The 13,852-nt window shown below is 41.9% G+C and overlaps 1 protein-coding gene across 1 annotated transcript in view; it reads right to left on the bottom strand.

Annotated features, from left to right (window-relative positions):
• The window catches only part of ZC3H12B (zinc finger CCCH-type containing 12B), a gene marked incomplete at its 3' end in the record, with an annotated part of 438,369 nt that overhangs the window by 136,590 nt on the left and 287,927 nt on the right, over nucleotides 1-13,852 (bottom strand). The window contains exon 3 of the mRNA XM_081080808.1: nucleotides 12,487-12,653. The remainder of the gene's footprint in view (nucleotides 1-12,486; nucleotides 12,654-13,852) is intronic.

The following is a 13,852-nucleotide window of genomic DNA, read 5'->3' as shown; positions in this document are numbered from 1 at the left end:
CAATCAGCCCACAGTCTCTCCCTCCAGCCATCTTGCCCCCAATCACCCCCCCCACTTTGATCAGGGGTAGGGGTGGCTGGCCAACCACCCATGGCCCCTCCACCAGGTTGCTGGTCCCCAGTTGGCCCTCCCACCCCATTCTGGGGTGGCGCCGGCCAGCCCACTGTGCACAGCCGCTCCCCATGACCCACCCCACCCCCCATCAGACCCCACCACTTTGATCAGCCTACGGTCCCTCTCTGCAGCCAGCTCCACTCCCAATTGGGCCTCCTGACACCAATCAGGGGTGGGGCTGGCTGGCCAATCTCCCATGGCCCCTTCCCCAGATGTTGACCCCCAATCAGCCCACCCCACCCCATTCAAGGGTGGGGCCAGCCAGCCCACAGCCCACAGCTCCTCCCCATGGCCAACCCTGCTACCAATCTGCCCTCCCACCCCAATCAGGGGCAAGGCCCACCAGCCAATCACCTGCGGCCCCTCTCCCCAGCTGGCCCAGCCCTGATCGAGGCCCCAATCAGGGTGGGTCAGCTGGCCAACTTCCGCCATCTCCTCCTCCTGACAGGCCTGGCCCTGATCAACCCCGATTGGGGCCAGGCCAGCCAGACCTCAGCCATGCATAAATTTGTGCACTGGGCCTCTAGTATCAAACTAAAAAGGTTCTGCACAGGAAAGGAAACCATGCTCAAAATACAAAGGGTACTCTTGCCAGTATGGCTCAATGGATCAAGCTATGGCCCATGCACTGAAGGTTCTTGGGTTTGATTCCCAGTCAAGGGCATGTACCTGGGATGCAGGTTTGATCCCTGGCCCTGGCCAGGGCACGGGTTGGAGGCAACCAGTGGATGTGCTCTCACATCTATGCTTCTCTCTCTCTTTCTCTTTCTCCCTCTCTCTCTCTTCCTCTCCCCCCTCCCCAATCTCGCTAAACAAAATTAATAGAAAAGATATCCTCAGGTGAGGACTAATGAAAAAAATGCAAAGGGTACACACTGTATGTTAGAAAAATTTTGGAAAAGGGGTTAATTTTCAAAATACATAAAGAATTCATACAACTCAACAAAAGGAAAACAAACAATCCAATTAAAAATGAGCAAAGGACCTAAATAGACACTTCTCTAAGGAAGACATGAAGACAGCCAAGACATATGAAAAAGTGCTCAAGGTCACCAATCATCAGAGAGATGAAAAGTAGAACAACAATGAGTTATTAATTCACACTTGCTAGAATGGCTACCATCAATAAATCAACAAATGACAAGTGTTGATGAGGATGTGAAGAAAAGGGAACCCTAGTAGACTGCTGTTGAAAATGCAGACTGGTGCAGCCACTATGGAAAACAGTATGGAGTTTCCTCAAAAAATTAAAAATGGAATTCCCATTTGATCCAGTGATCCCACTTCTAGGTATATATCTTAAGAATCCTGAAATACCAATAAGAATATATGCAACCCTATATGTACAGCAGCACTATTTATAATAACTAAGATCTTGAAACAGCCCAAGTACCCATAAGTACATGAGAAGATAAAAAAGCTGCAGTACATTTACACAATGGAATATTATCCTATATAATAAAGAACTAATATGCAAATGGGCATCACGCCCTCACGCCCTTGTGTCCTCACACCGGGGCTGGGGGACCTGAGGCCAGGCTGGGGAACCTGAGGCTGTGTCCCCCCAACCTGAGGGGCTTGATGGGGATGAAGCCAGCCAGATCTGGCTCTCACACAATTTTGAGGCCTGCGTGGGTGGGCGGGGACTTGACTCTGGGTCACACGACACATCCCAGACTCTGACAGGAGGGAGATTTTCATGTACATTTTACTAATTTTCTTTCATCTCTCACACTTCTATTATAGAAAAAGGGAAAATAACAATATTAAAATATTTCCTCTAATTAATTCCCTTTTAATGTGCACAAATTTTGTGCACTGGGCCACTAGTCTATATATATAAAAGTCAAGCGACCAGAACGATGGAATGACTGGAACAACCAGAATGACCAGTTGCTATGATCCACACTGTGGAGGCCAACTCGCACCCCCAACCTTCCAAAACCCCTCCCCCTGGCTGGCCTGGCCCACAATCAACACTCCCTGATTGGGGGTGGGGCTGGCCGGCCAACTTCCCATGGCACCTCCCCCAATTGGTCCCACCCCTGATTGCCTCCCCCCACTCTGATTGGGTGCGGGGCTGGCCGGCCAACCTCCTGTGTCCCCTCCCCCCATTGGCCCAGCCTGATCGGTTTCCATAGGGGCGGGCTGGCAGGACCACACCCATGCATGAATTCATGCACCAGGCCTCTAGTGTAGGTATAAGACAGAAGGATCTCTAACTCTTTGGGGCAGAATTAGACAGACCTGGAGAGTGTTATGCTAAGTGAAATAAGCCAGTCAGGGAAAGACAAGTACCACTTGATTTCACTCATATGTGGAATCTAACGAACAAAATAAGCTGATGAACAAAACAGGTCCAGAGGCATGGAAGCATGGTACAGACTGATGGATCACAGAAAGAATGGGTGTGGTGAGGGGAAATATTTTTTTAACTTTTTTTTATTGCTTAAAATATTACAAAGAGTAGTACATTTGTCTCCTTTTTTTCCCCTTGACCTTCCTCCAGCATCCCCAACCCCCCCGCCCCCGCAGTGTCTTGTGTCCATTGGTTATGCTTATATGCATGCATACAGGTCCTTTGGTTGATCTCTTACCCCCCAAATCCTCCCCAGCCTTCCTGCTGTAGTTTGACAGTCTGTTTAATGCTGCTCTGCCTCTGTATCTATATTTGTTCATCAGTTTATGATGGTCTTTATTATCCATAAATGAGTGAGATCATGTGCTATTTTTCTTTCACTGACTGGCTTATTTCACTTCACATAATGCTCTCCAGTTCCATCCACGCTGTTGCAAATGGTAAGAATTCCTTCTTTTTTTACAGCAGCATAGTATTCCATTGTGTAGCTGTACCAGTTTTCTAATCCATTCATCAGCTGATGGGTATCTAGGCTGTTTCTAAATCTTAGCTATGATAAATTGTGCTGCTATAAACATAGGGGTGCATATATCCTTCCTGATTGCTGTTTCTGGTTTCTTGGGATATATTCCTAGAAGTGGAATCACTGGGTCAAATGGGAGTTCCATTTTTAACTTTTTGAGGAAACTCCATACTGTCTTCCATAGTGGCTGCACCAGTCTGCATTCCCACCAGCAGTGCACGAGTGTTCCTTTTTCTCTGCATCCTCTCCAGCACTTGTCTTTTGTTGATTTGTTGATGATAGCCATTCTGACAGGTGTGAGATGATACCTCATTGTTGTTTTGATTTGCATCTCTCAGATGATTAGTGACTTGGAGCATGTTTTCATATGTCTCTTGGCTTTCTGAATGTCGTCTTTTGAAAAGTGTCTATTTAGGTCCTTTGCCCATTTTTTGATTGGATTGTTTATCTTCCTTTTGTTAAGTTGTATGAGTTCCCTATAAATTTTGAAGATCAAACCCTTATCGGTGATAACATTGGCAAATATGTTCTCCCATGCAATGGGCTTTCTTGTTGTTTTTTTGATGGTTTCTTTTGCTGTTCAGAAGCTTTTTATTTTTCTGTAGTCCCATTTGTTTATTTACTCTTTAGTTTCCAATGCCCTAGGAGATGTTTCAGTGAAGAAATAGCTTTGGCATATGTCTGAGATTTTGTTGTCTTTGGATTCCTTTAGTATTTTTACGGTTTCTCATCTTACATTTAAGTCCTTTATCCATTTTGAATTTATTTTTGTGTGTGGTGTAAGTTGGTGGTCTAGTTTCATTTTTTTGCAAGTATCTGGCCAATTTTCCCAGCACCATTTATTGAAGAAACTGTTTTTTACTCCATTCTATGCTCTTGCCTCCTGTGTCAAATATTGCTTGAGCATATTGGTTTGGGTCGATTTCTGGATTCTCTATTCTATTCCATTGAGCTATATGTCTGTTCATGTGCCAGTACCAGGCATTCTTGAGAACAGTGGCTTTGTAATACAGCTTGCTATCAGGTATTGCGGTCCACCTACTTTGTTCTTCTTTCTCAGGATTGCTGCAGCTATTTGGGGTCTTTTTTTCATTCCAGCTGAATTTTTGTAGAGTTCGTTCTAGGTCTGCGAAATATGTTGTTGGTATTTTAATGGAGAGTGCATTGAATTTATAGATTGCTGTGGGTAGTACGCACATTTTAATGATGCTGATTCTACCAATCCATGAACATGGTATGTTCTTCCGTCTATTTATGTCTTCCTCTATCTCTTTTTTCAATGTCCTATAGTTTTCTGAGTAGAGGTCTTTTACCTCTTTAGTTAAGTTTATTCCTAGGTATCTTAATTTTTTTGGTGTGATGGTAAATGGGATTTCTTTTTTAGTCTCTTTTTCTGTAAGTTCATTATTGGTGTATAGAAATGCCATAGGGAGAAACTAAGATGGCGGCATAGATAAACACCGGGAAATAGTCGCCTCACACAACAATTGAAAAATATCCCAAAGGACGGAGCAAACATCGTCCAGAACAACAGGAAGGCTGGCTGAGTGTAATTTCTACAACTAGAAGAAAAGAAAAGCACGCTGAGAGCCAGAGGAGCTGTGGAGGTGAAGTGCAGAGGTACAACAGCGGCTCGCGCGCGCGGAAAGTGGGTGGCACCTGAGGACGCGGCTGTCTTTTTGAATCACAAGCTCCCGACTGCTCTGAACTCCAGTTCCGGGAAGTCTGTGGGGACCCAGGACTCATACGGGGAGAAGCTGGTCGGTCAGGCGGCAGCGGGTGAACTTGAGGGCGGCTTTCCCTCAGAGGTGCTTGCAGCCGTTACCTGGACACTGAGATGCACGACTCCGGGCGAGGAGAATCACCATAGCTGCTCTCTCCGCCCTTTGACTCCCTGAGACCCCGCCCCACCCAGGCTGCGGCAGAGGCTTTTGCATGTGAATGTACCTAACTACAGCCCAGCCAGGCAGACCCGGAACTTCCAAGAGAAGGCCCAAGGCCCGCAGCGGCTTGCATTGTTTCACAGCTGAGCCTCTTCGTGGTTCCTGCTGTGTGGCCTCAGGCAGGGGCTGAATTAGCACCTCCTTAGATCCAAGAGCCACTGTACCCAGTGGTCAGAGGAGGACCATTCTCCCACTTCAGACACAGCTGATTCCCATAGCCAATTGGCCTGGAGGTCAATTCCTCCCAGTGATCCTACAACAACCAAGGCATCAAGAGTGCACCAAGAGTGTCCACCCCAGGTAACTGGGGAGGCTGAGCCACTGGGCCCTATAGGACACCTAGCGCGCAGGGCCACTCTATCAACACAGGGAAGCAGCCAAAATGCGGAGACAAAGAAACAGGTCACAAATGGCAGAAACGGAGGAAAGCAAACGACTGGATATAGAGTTCAAGGCCACGTTTATAAGGTTTGTCAAGAATTTTATGGAAACCGCCGATAAATTTAATGAATCCCTCAAGGAGTATAGTGAGACCATGGAGGACATGAAAAAGGACCAACTAGAAATTAAGCATACACTGACTGAAATAAAGAATAATTTACAGAGATCCAACAGCAGACAAGAGGATCCCAAGAATCAAGTCAAAGATTTGAAATACAAAGAAACAAAAAATACCCAACCGAAAAAGAAAAAAGAAAAGAGATTCAAAAAATATGAAGATAGTGTAAGGAACCTCTGGGACAACTTCAAGCATACCAACATCAGAATTATAGGGGTACCAGAAGGAGAGAGAGGGCAAGATATTGAAAACATTTTTGAAGAAATAATGACAGAAAACTTCCCCCACCTGGTGAAAGAAATGGACCTACAAGTCCAGGAAGCGCAGAGAACCCCAAACAAAAGGAATCCAAAGAGGACCACATCAAGACACATCATAATTAAAATGCCAAGAGCAAAAGATAAAGAGAGAATCTTAAAAGCAGCAAGAGAAAGACAGTCAGTTACCTACAAGGGAGTACCCATTCGACTGTCAGCTGATTTCTCAACAGAAACCATGCAGGCCAGAAGAGAGTGGCAAGAAATATTCAAAGTGATGAATGCCAAGAACCTGCAACCAAGATTACTTTATCCAGCAAAGCTATCATTCAGAATAGAAGGTCAGATAAAGAGCTTCACGGATAAGAAAAAGCTAAAGGAGTTCATCACCACCAAACCAGCATTATATGAAATGCTGAAAGGTATTCTTTAAGAAGAGGAAGAAGAAAAAGGAACTCTTACCATTTGTCACAGCATGGATGGAACTGGAGAGCGGATAAATACCACAGGATCTCACTCATTTGTGGAATATAATGAATAACATAAACTGATGAACAAGGACTGATCCAGAGACGGAGAGGCATTGATTGGACTGTCGGGCCTTGGAGGGAAGGTAAGGGAGGGTGGGGGCAAGGGGGAAAGATCAACCAAAGGACTTATATGCAAGCATATAGGCCTAACCAATGGACACGGACAACAGGGGGGTGAGGGGATGATCGGGGTGGGGGGTAGAGGGTACACATATGTAATATCTTAATCAATAAAAAATATAAAAAAATAATAATATAAAAACTTAAAATAAAAAAAAAGAAATGCCATAGATTTCTTGGCATTAATTTTGTATCCTGCTACATTGCCAAATTCATTTATTAAGTCCAATAGTTTTTTGATGGAGTCTTTAGGGTTTTTTATGTACAATATCATGTCATCTGCAAATAAGGATTGTTTTACTTTTTCATTTCCAATTTGGCTGCTTTTTATTTCTTCTTCTTGTCTAATCGCAATGGCTAATACTTCCAGTACTATGTCGAACAGGAGTGGTGAGAGTGGGCATACCTGTCTTGTTCCTGTTCTTAGGGGAAATGGTTTTAGTTTCTGCCCATTGAGTATGATGTTGGCTGTGGGTTTGTCATATATGGCTTTTATTATATTGAAGTATGATCCCTTTATTCCCACATTGTTGAGAGTTTTTATCAAAAATGGGTGTTGGATTTTGTCAAATGATTTTTCTGCATCAATTGATATGACTATGTGGTTTTTATATCTCAATTTGCTTATGTGATGTATTACGTTTATTGATTTGCGGATATTGTACCATCCTTGAATCCCTGGGATAAATCTTACTTGGTCATGGTGTATGATCTTTCTGATGTACTGCTGGTTCCAATTTGCTAGGATTTTGTTGAGGATTTTGGCATCTATGTTCATGAGGGATATTGGCCTGTAATTCTCTTTCATTGTGTTGTCTCTATCTGGTTTTGGTATTAGGGTGATGCTGGCTTCATAGAATGAGCTTGGAAGTGTTCCTTCCTCTTGCATTTTTTGGAATAGTCTGAGGAGCATAGGTTTTAGTTCTTCCTTGAATGTTTGGTAAAACTCCCCTGTGAAGCCGTCTGGCCTCGGGCTTTTGTTTGATGGAAGCTTTTTGATGACTGCTTCAATTTCTTCCATAGTTATTGGCCTATTGAGATTTTTAGATTCTTCCTGATTAAGTTTTGGAAGGTTGTATTTTTCTATGAATATGTCCATTTCCTCCAGGTTGTCTAGTTTGTTGGAGTAGAGTTGTTCATAGTATTTTTTTAACAATCCATTGTGTTTCTGTGGGGTCTGTTGTTATTTCTCCTCTTTCATTTTTGATTTTGTTTATTTGGGTCCTCTCTCTTTGTTTCTTGGTGAGCCTGGCTAGAGGTTCATCAATCTTGTTTATCCTTTCAAAGAACCAGCTCTTGGTTTTGTTGATCTTTTGTATTTTTTTTTTTTTTGGTCTCTATGTCTTTTTTCTCTGCTCTGATCTTTATTGTTTCCTTCCTTTTGCTTACAGTGGGCTTTTCTTGTTACTCTCTTTCTAATCTTTGAGTAGTAGAGTTATGTAATTTATTATCATTGATTCTTGATTTTGCAGTAGCCTTGTAGAGCTATGAACTTCCCTCTCAAGACTGCTTTCGCTGTGTCCCATAGGTTTTGGATTGTTGTGTTTTTATTGTCGTTTGTTGCCATGATGTTTTTTCTTCTTCTTTGATCTCTCTGGTAACCCAGTCATTGTTTAATAGCATGCTATTTAGTCTCCATGTGTTTGATTTTTCTGGATTGTTTTTGTTGTAGTTGATTTCCAGTTTTATGCCATTGTGATCTGAGAAGATGCTTGATATGATTCCTATCTTCTTGAATTTGAATAGTCTTTGCCTGGGGCCCAATATATGGTCTATCTTTGAAAATGATCCATGTGCACTTGAGAAGAATGTATATTCTGTGGCTTTTGGGGAGAAATGTTCCAAAGATGTAAATTAATTCCATCTCATCTAGTGAGTCATTTAGGATTGATGTTTCTTCGATAATTTTTTGTTTAGAGGATTTGTCCAATGGTGATAGTGGGGTATTAAAGTCCCGTAGTATGATTGTATTGCTGTCAATCTCTCCCTTGAACTCCTCCAGAAGTTTTCTTATGTATTTGGGTGTTCCTGTATTGAGTGCATATGTGTTTACCAGAGTTATTTCTTCTTGTTGGATTGCTCCCTTTAGAATTATGAAGTGGCCTTCCTTGTCTCTTTTTATGTCCTTCACTTTGAGATATAATTTGTTAGATATAAGTATTGCTACCCCAGTTTTTTTTTCATTTCCATTCGCCTGAAAAACCTTTTTCCATCCCTTCACCATCAGTCTCTGTGTGTCTTTTTTTCTGAGGTGGGTTTCCTGTAGACAGCAGATATATGGGTCATGTTTTCTTATCCACTAAGTTACCCTATGTCTTTTGACTGGGGCATTTAATCCATTTACATTTAAAGTTATTATTGATAGGTACTTGTTTGTTGCCATTTTTATTCTTTACCCCTGTGTTCCTTCTTCATTTCCTATTTTTTCCTTTTACAGTAGACCCTTTAGCATTTATTGCATTTCTGGTTTTGTGTAATAAACTCCCTTAGTTCTTTTTTGTCTGTGAAGCTCCTGATTTCACCCTCAATTTTGATCGATAACCTTGCTGGGTACAGTATTCTCGGATTCAGACCCTTCCTTTGCATGACTTTGTATATTTCATTCCATTCCCTTCTTGCCTGATGTGTTTCTGTTGAGAAATTGGTTGCTAGTCTGATGGGGGATCCTTTGTAGGTAACTTTCTGTCTCTTTCTGGCTGCTTTTAAGATTCTTGCTTTGTTGTTGGTGTTTGCCAATTTAATTATAATGTGCCTTGGCGTTGGTCTTTTGGGGTTCATTTTGTTTTGGACTCTGTGAGCTTCTTGGATTTGTGTGAGTTTTTTTCTTCCCTATATCAGGGAAGTTTTCTGTCATTTTTTCAAACAGGTTTTCTATTCCTTGCTCAGTTTCCCCTCCTTCTGGTGCCCCTATTATGCGGATGTTGTTTCATTTCATGTTGTCCCAAAGTTCTCTTAGGCTCTCTTCCTGCTTTCTAATTTTTTTTCCTGGAAGCTGCTCTGCTTGGGTATTTTTTTTCCCTTGTCTTCTAGCTCACTGATGTGGTCCTCTGCTTCTTCTAGTCTACAGTTGATGCTTTCTATTGAGTTCTTTATAGCAGTGATGTCATTTTTCATTTCTTCTTGGTTCTTACACATATTGTTGAATTTGTCTTCCATTCTTTTCATCCACCTTATGACCATTTCTCTGAATTCTTTCTCTGACAGGTTGCTTGCCTCCATTGCCTCCATTTCGTTTACTTCCTTTTCTAGTGATGCCTGTTTTTCTTTCATATGCAGACTGTTTCTTTGTCTCCCCATGATCTCTCTTCTCCAGATGTTTGGTTATGTAGTTCTCTCTCTGCTGCGTTGATTTAAAGGCACAAAATACAACACCACAAGGCACAACGCACGAGGCAATGAACACACATGTATTCATGATACTAATAACCCCAAATAAAGGTGACCACAAGAGCAAAAAGAATTAGGGGACAAGGAAGAAAAAAGAGAAAAAGAAAAAAAAGGAGTGCAAAAATGAAATTGGGAATAGAAAAAAAAAGTAAGAGAGAAAAGAAAGAGAATGAAATAGAAGAGGGGAAGAAACTGTTTATATGGGGAGAAAACTCCAATAGAACAGCTATTAACCCCAACAAATTCCAGCAACAGATACCTAGAGATGAATGTAAGTACAAACAACAACTAATATCAAGCAAGGTGAGGGAAAACAGAAGCAAAGAAATAACTGGGGGAAAAAGAAACCAACAAAAAAATAAAAAGGAAAAGCAAAACAATCTCACAAACAAGCATAAAAAAATACCAATATAATCAACAATCAAGCAAACAACAAAACGACAGAGAGAAAAAAATTTGGATAGTGAAGAAAGAGAAGAGAGAGGTGTATATGGACTTAGAGCAGGGGATTGGAAATTAGATATATAAGTAGGGTGAAATTTTAATGGGGGGTAAAAAGAAGGAATAGGGAAAATCCGAAGCAGGAATAGGGTAAGAGAAACATAACAACAAAAGGGGAAAAGTGAGGAAGAGAGTTTTGGAATAAAGGTAAAGTTGAGATAGAGTAAAATGATGCTAAAGGTAAGATTAAAATAGAATGTAGAACACTAATCCCAAAACAAAATAAAGAGAAAATAAAATGACACTTTACAAAAAGGTAAAATGGTAGTAGTACTAATACTGTTTAAAAATAAAAATGTAGTAATTTAAAAGGTAAAATCAGGTGATGAAAAAGGAAAAAATTTAGTTTCTTAAGTAAAAGGTGAAAAAAATAAAAATGTGCAGCAGTGAAAGTCCTTCACTTCCTCTACTCTCCTGTTTGGCATGCCTTAGTCCTGTCAGGTATTCTGGAGAGTGTTGAAGCTCCCTGCGATACACTGTTCCTCCGTGTTGTAAACCACAGTCCTGATTTTAAAGCAGGCAGTATTTGTTTCCCAGACTGCCTTTATTTGTATTTACAGAAGAGTCAGTTTGTGGTTCAGCCCCTGGGTGGCAGTTTTTCTGGATTGACCTCTCAGGCTATAAGTCCTCTCTAGCCAGTATTTAGGTTTTGTTTTCCCTGTTGCACTCAATACTGGTTTGGGAGAGTCGACAGCCCCAGAGCTGCTTCCTTGATCGTTACTCTCTGCTCTGATTCCCAGGTTCCACAAAAATAACTTTCTCCTGCAGTCTCTGTGAGTGACCCCAATTGGGCGATCCTATGTATTGGGTTTAATAATCAAACACAAAGATTTAACGAGGAAAAAAAAGAGCCTGAGTAGGTGCTTGAGCTCGCAACCTCCACCATCCAGCTCTGTGCACAATTCTCCCAAAGTCTCTTCCGCACGTCCTCTCTCCCCTGACACTAAGCAGCCAGCACACTGGCAAAATCCGAGGCTGCCTTCTTGCACCCAGTCCAGCTATGGGCTGATTTTTAGAGTTCCCTTCTGCCAGCAGCCCTGCGGGTCCCCTTCCACACTCCTGGATCACTCTGGCTCCAACGGCCGCGGACTTTTTGTGGCGCAGACTCCCCCCACACACGTTCCTCTCTCCAACCTGAATTACAAACCGTACCTTTAGGTGAAATCTGACCTTTCTGTGAGGAGGAGCAGGGCTCATCTGAGTCCACGTATTCGCGCTGCTTGAGATCCGGCGTTCCTGGGTTTGTAGCTAGTCCCTGGGTGCCATGGTTGAAGGGTCTCTGGATGTATACGCTTCCGATATCAGCCACTCAAGATGGCGCAGTCTCCGCGGCTGAGCCAGCCACTCTGGGAGATATTTCAGCAGCAGTGGAGGCTGCTTGGTTAGGGGAGCCCGATCCGGCAGTCTCCAACAGTCCCCTTTCTCTGGGAGTTCTCTGCCTTTCCCGGCTGCAAACTGTCTCCCAGCTGAATCTCCTCTGTCAATTCGAGCTGGATGTTACTCGTTTCAGCTGCTCACCCTATCTGCTCCGGGACAAGGCACGGGACACGTCCGTCTATACTGCCACCATTTTGTCTCCTCTCGGTGGGGGGAAATATTAACCAAAGAGCTTACATGCAGATATGCATAACCCATGTACACAGACAACAGTGTCGTGAAGGCCTAGTGGGGTGGAACCAGGTGGAATAGGGCAATGGGGAAAAATGGAGGGCATCTGTAATATTTTCAACAATAAATAGAAGTAAAAAGCAAAAAGAAGATAATATTAGCTGTGTACTTCAGATTTTCACAATTGCTTTGATAGCTCAATTTTTCTGAAAGCTTAATTTTTTAATAAAAGTAGCCTCAGCTGTTTATATTACACAGAAAATGATAATCTCACTGAAATCTACTCTCTCTGATTCTCTGATGCACACACAGACCCCCTTAATACCAATTACCACCAAGCCGTGGCCAGTGTGGCTCAGTTGGTTGAGTGTTGTCCTATGCACGGACAGGATTCCAGTTGTATTCCTAGTCTGGGCAAATAACTAGATTGTGGTTCAATACCTGGTTGGAATATGTGTGAGAGAGAGCCAATTGATGTTTCTCTCTCTCTCTCTCTCTCTCTCTCTCTCTCTCTCTCTCTCTCTCTCTCCCTCTCTCTAAAGTCAATAAAAACATATTTTAAAAAATAACTACCAAAATACTCACTTCTTAAGAACTTAGACATTTCCAACTTCTGGCACAGCTCCTCAGCAAGCTCAATATTTTTTGAAGGCCTGTGATCCACATCTGTATTTCTTTCTGATGTAGCTTATCCATCACATCATGGCTTTTATCCTCTGTTGTTGAGGCAGAAATGTCCAAGAATTCAGAGCCTTGGGAAAGGGAAATTACAACAGAGTTGCATGAGCCAAAGGTAAACCTTCCTCCGAAATACCTTTTATCCATTTAAAGTTCAGTACTGTAGTCAGGGCAGCAAGAGATTTGGATCTCAAAGGTTGATGGTTCATTTCAATAATTTTGCAAACCTAGATACTGACACTCAGCATCTTCCACAGGCCTAAGAGAACTTATGTTGTAACTATAGAAATGATTGAGTATAAAAAAACAGTAATTGAATTATATACATTTTTGAAAAAAGATAAACACACAGGAGCAGCGAATTTAAGAACTACTTTATCTAGATTTTCATTAAGTAGCAGAATGTTTCCTGATAGATCCTATGTAAAATTTGCAGATTAGTTATGACTATTTCTTATTGTTGATCTTCTATGCAAAACAAAATAATATCTAGACTTAAAGGTACACCCTTCATAATGAATATTAATTTCTTAATTACTTGTATTAAATTTCATCTGTAGGAGAATTTTTTATCCTTTGGTTCCTTCATGGTCCAATTAACTAAAAAGTCATACACACAGTTTACAAAGTTGACAGAAATGAGAACACTTAGATAAGACTAGCTTTGAACATTTTAGCCATTTTCTTCTAAATTACTCCAAGATAAATTAATGAACAATCTTTTAGGAAATTTTAAAATGCTAAATCATTAACTGATAACCAATTACCTTTTCCTATTTTGAAATGGTTCAAAACATGTTTGCAATCAAAGAGTCAGAGCATCCAATCATGGTCCAGGAGTAAAATATGAACTAACAAAGTGTTGTGGAGTTTTTTTAAATTCTTTCTTGTTTAAAGCATTAAATAAATCTCCTTTTAAGCCCACTGACCTCTCCCCAGCTGCTCCCACCCCCAGCCCATGCCCTCATCCCCTGAGTGTCAGTGTCCATGGGTTAGGCATATATGCATATTACAAGTCCTTTCGTTGATCTCTTACCCCCCCAACCCCCCCCCCGACCCCCCACCCCGCTCCTGCCTTCCCTCTGAGGTTGGATGGTCTGCTTGATGCTTCTATGTCTCTGGATCTATTTTTGTTCATCAGCTTATGTTGGTCATTACATTCCACAAATGAGTGAGATCATGTGATATTTACCTTTCCCTGACTGGCTTATTTTGCTTAGTATAATGCTCTCCAGGTCAATCCATGCTGTTGCATATGGTAAGAGTTCCTTCT

Source organism: Myotis nattereri (genome assembly GCF_964212035.1).
Source record: "Myotis nattereri genome assembly, chromosome: X".
Lineage (NCBI taxonomy): Eukaryota > Metazoa > Chordata > Mammalia > Chiroptera > Vespertilionidae > Myotis > Myotis nattereri.
This window is presented reverse-complemented; position numbering and strand designations above follow the sequence as displayed.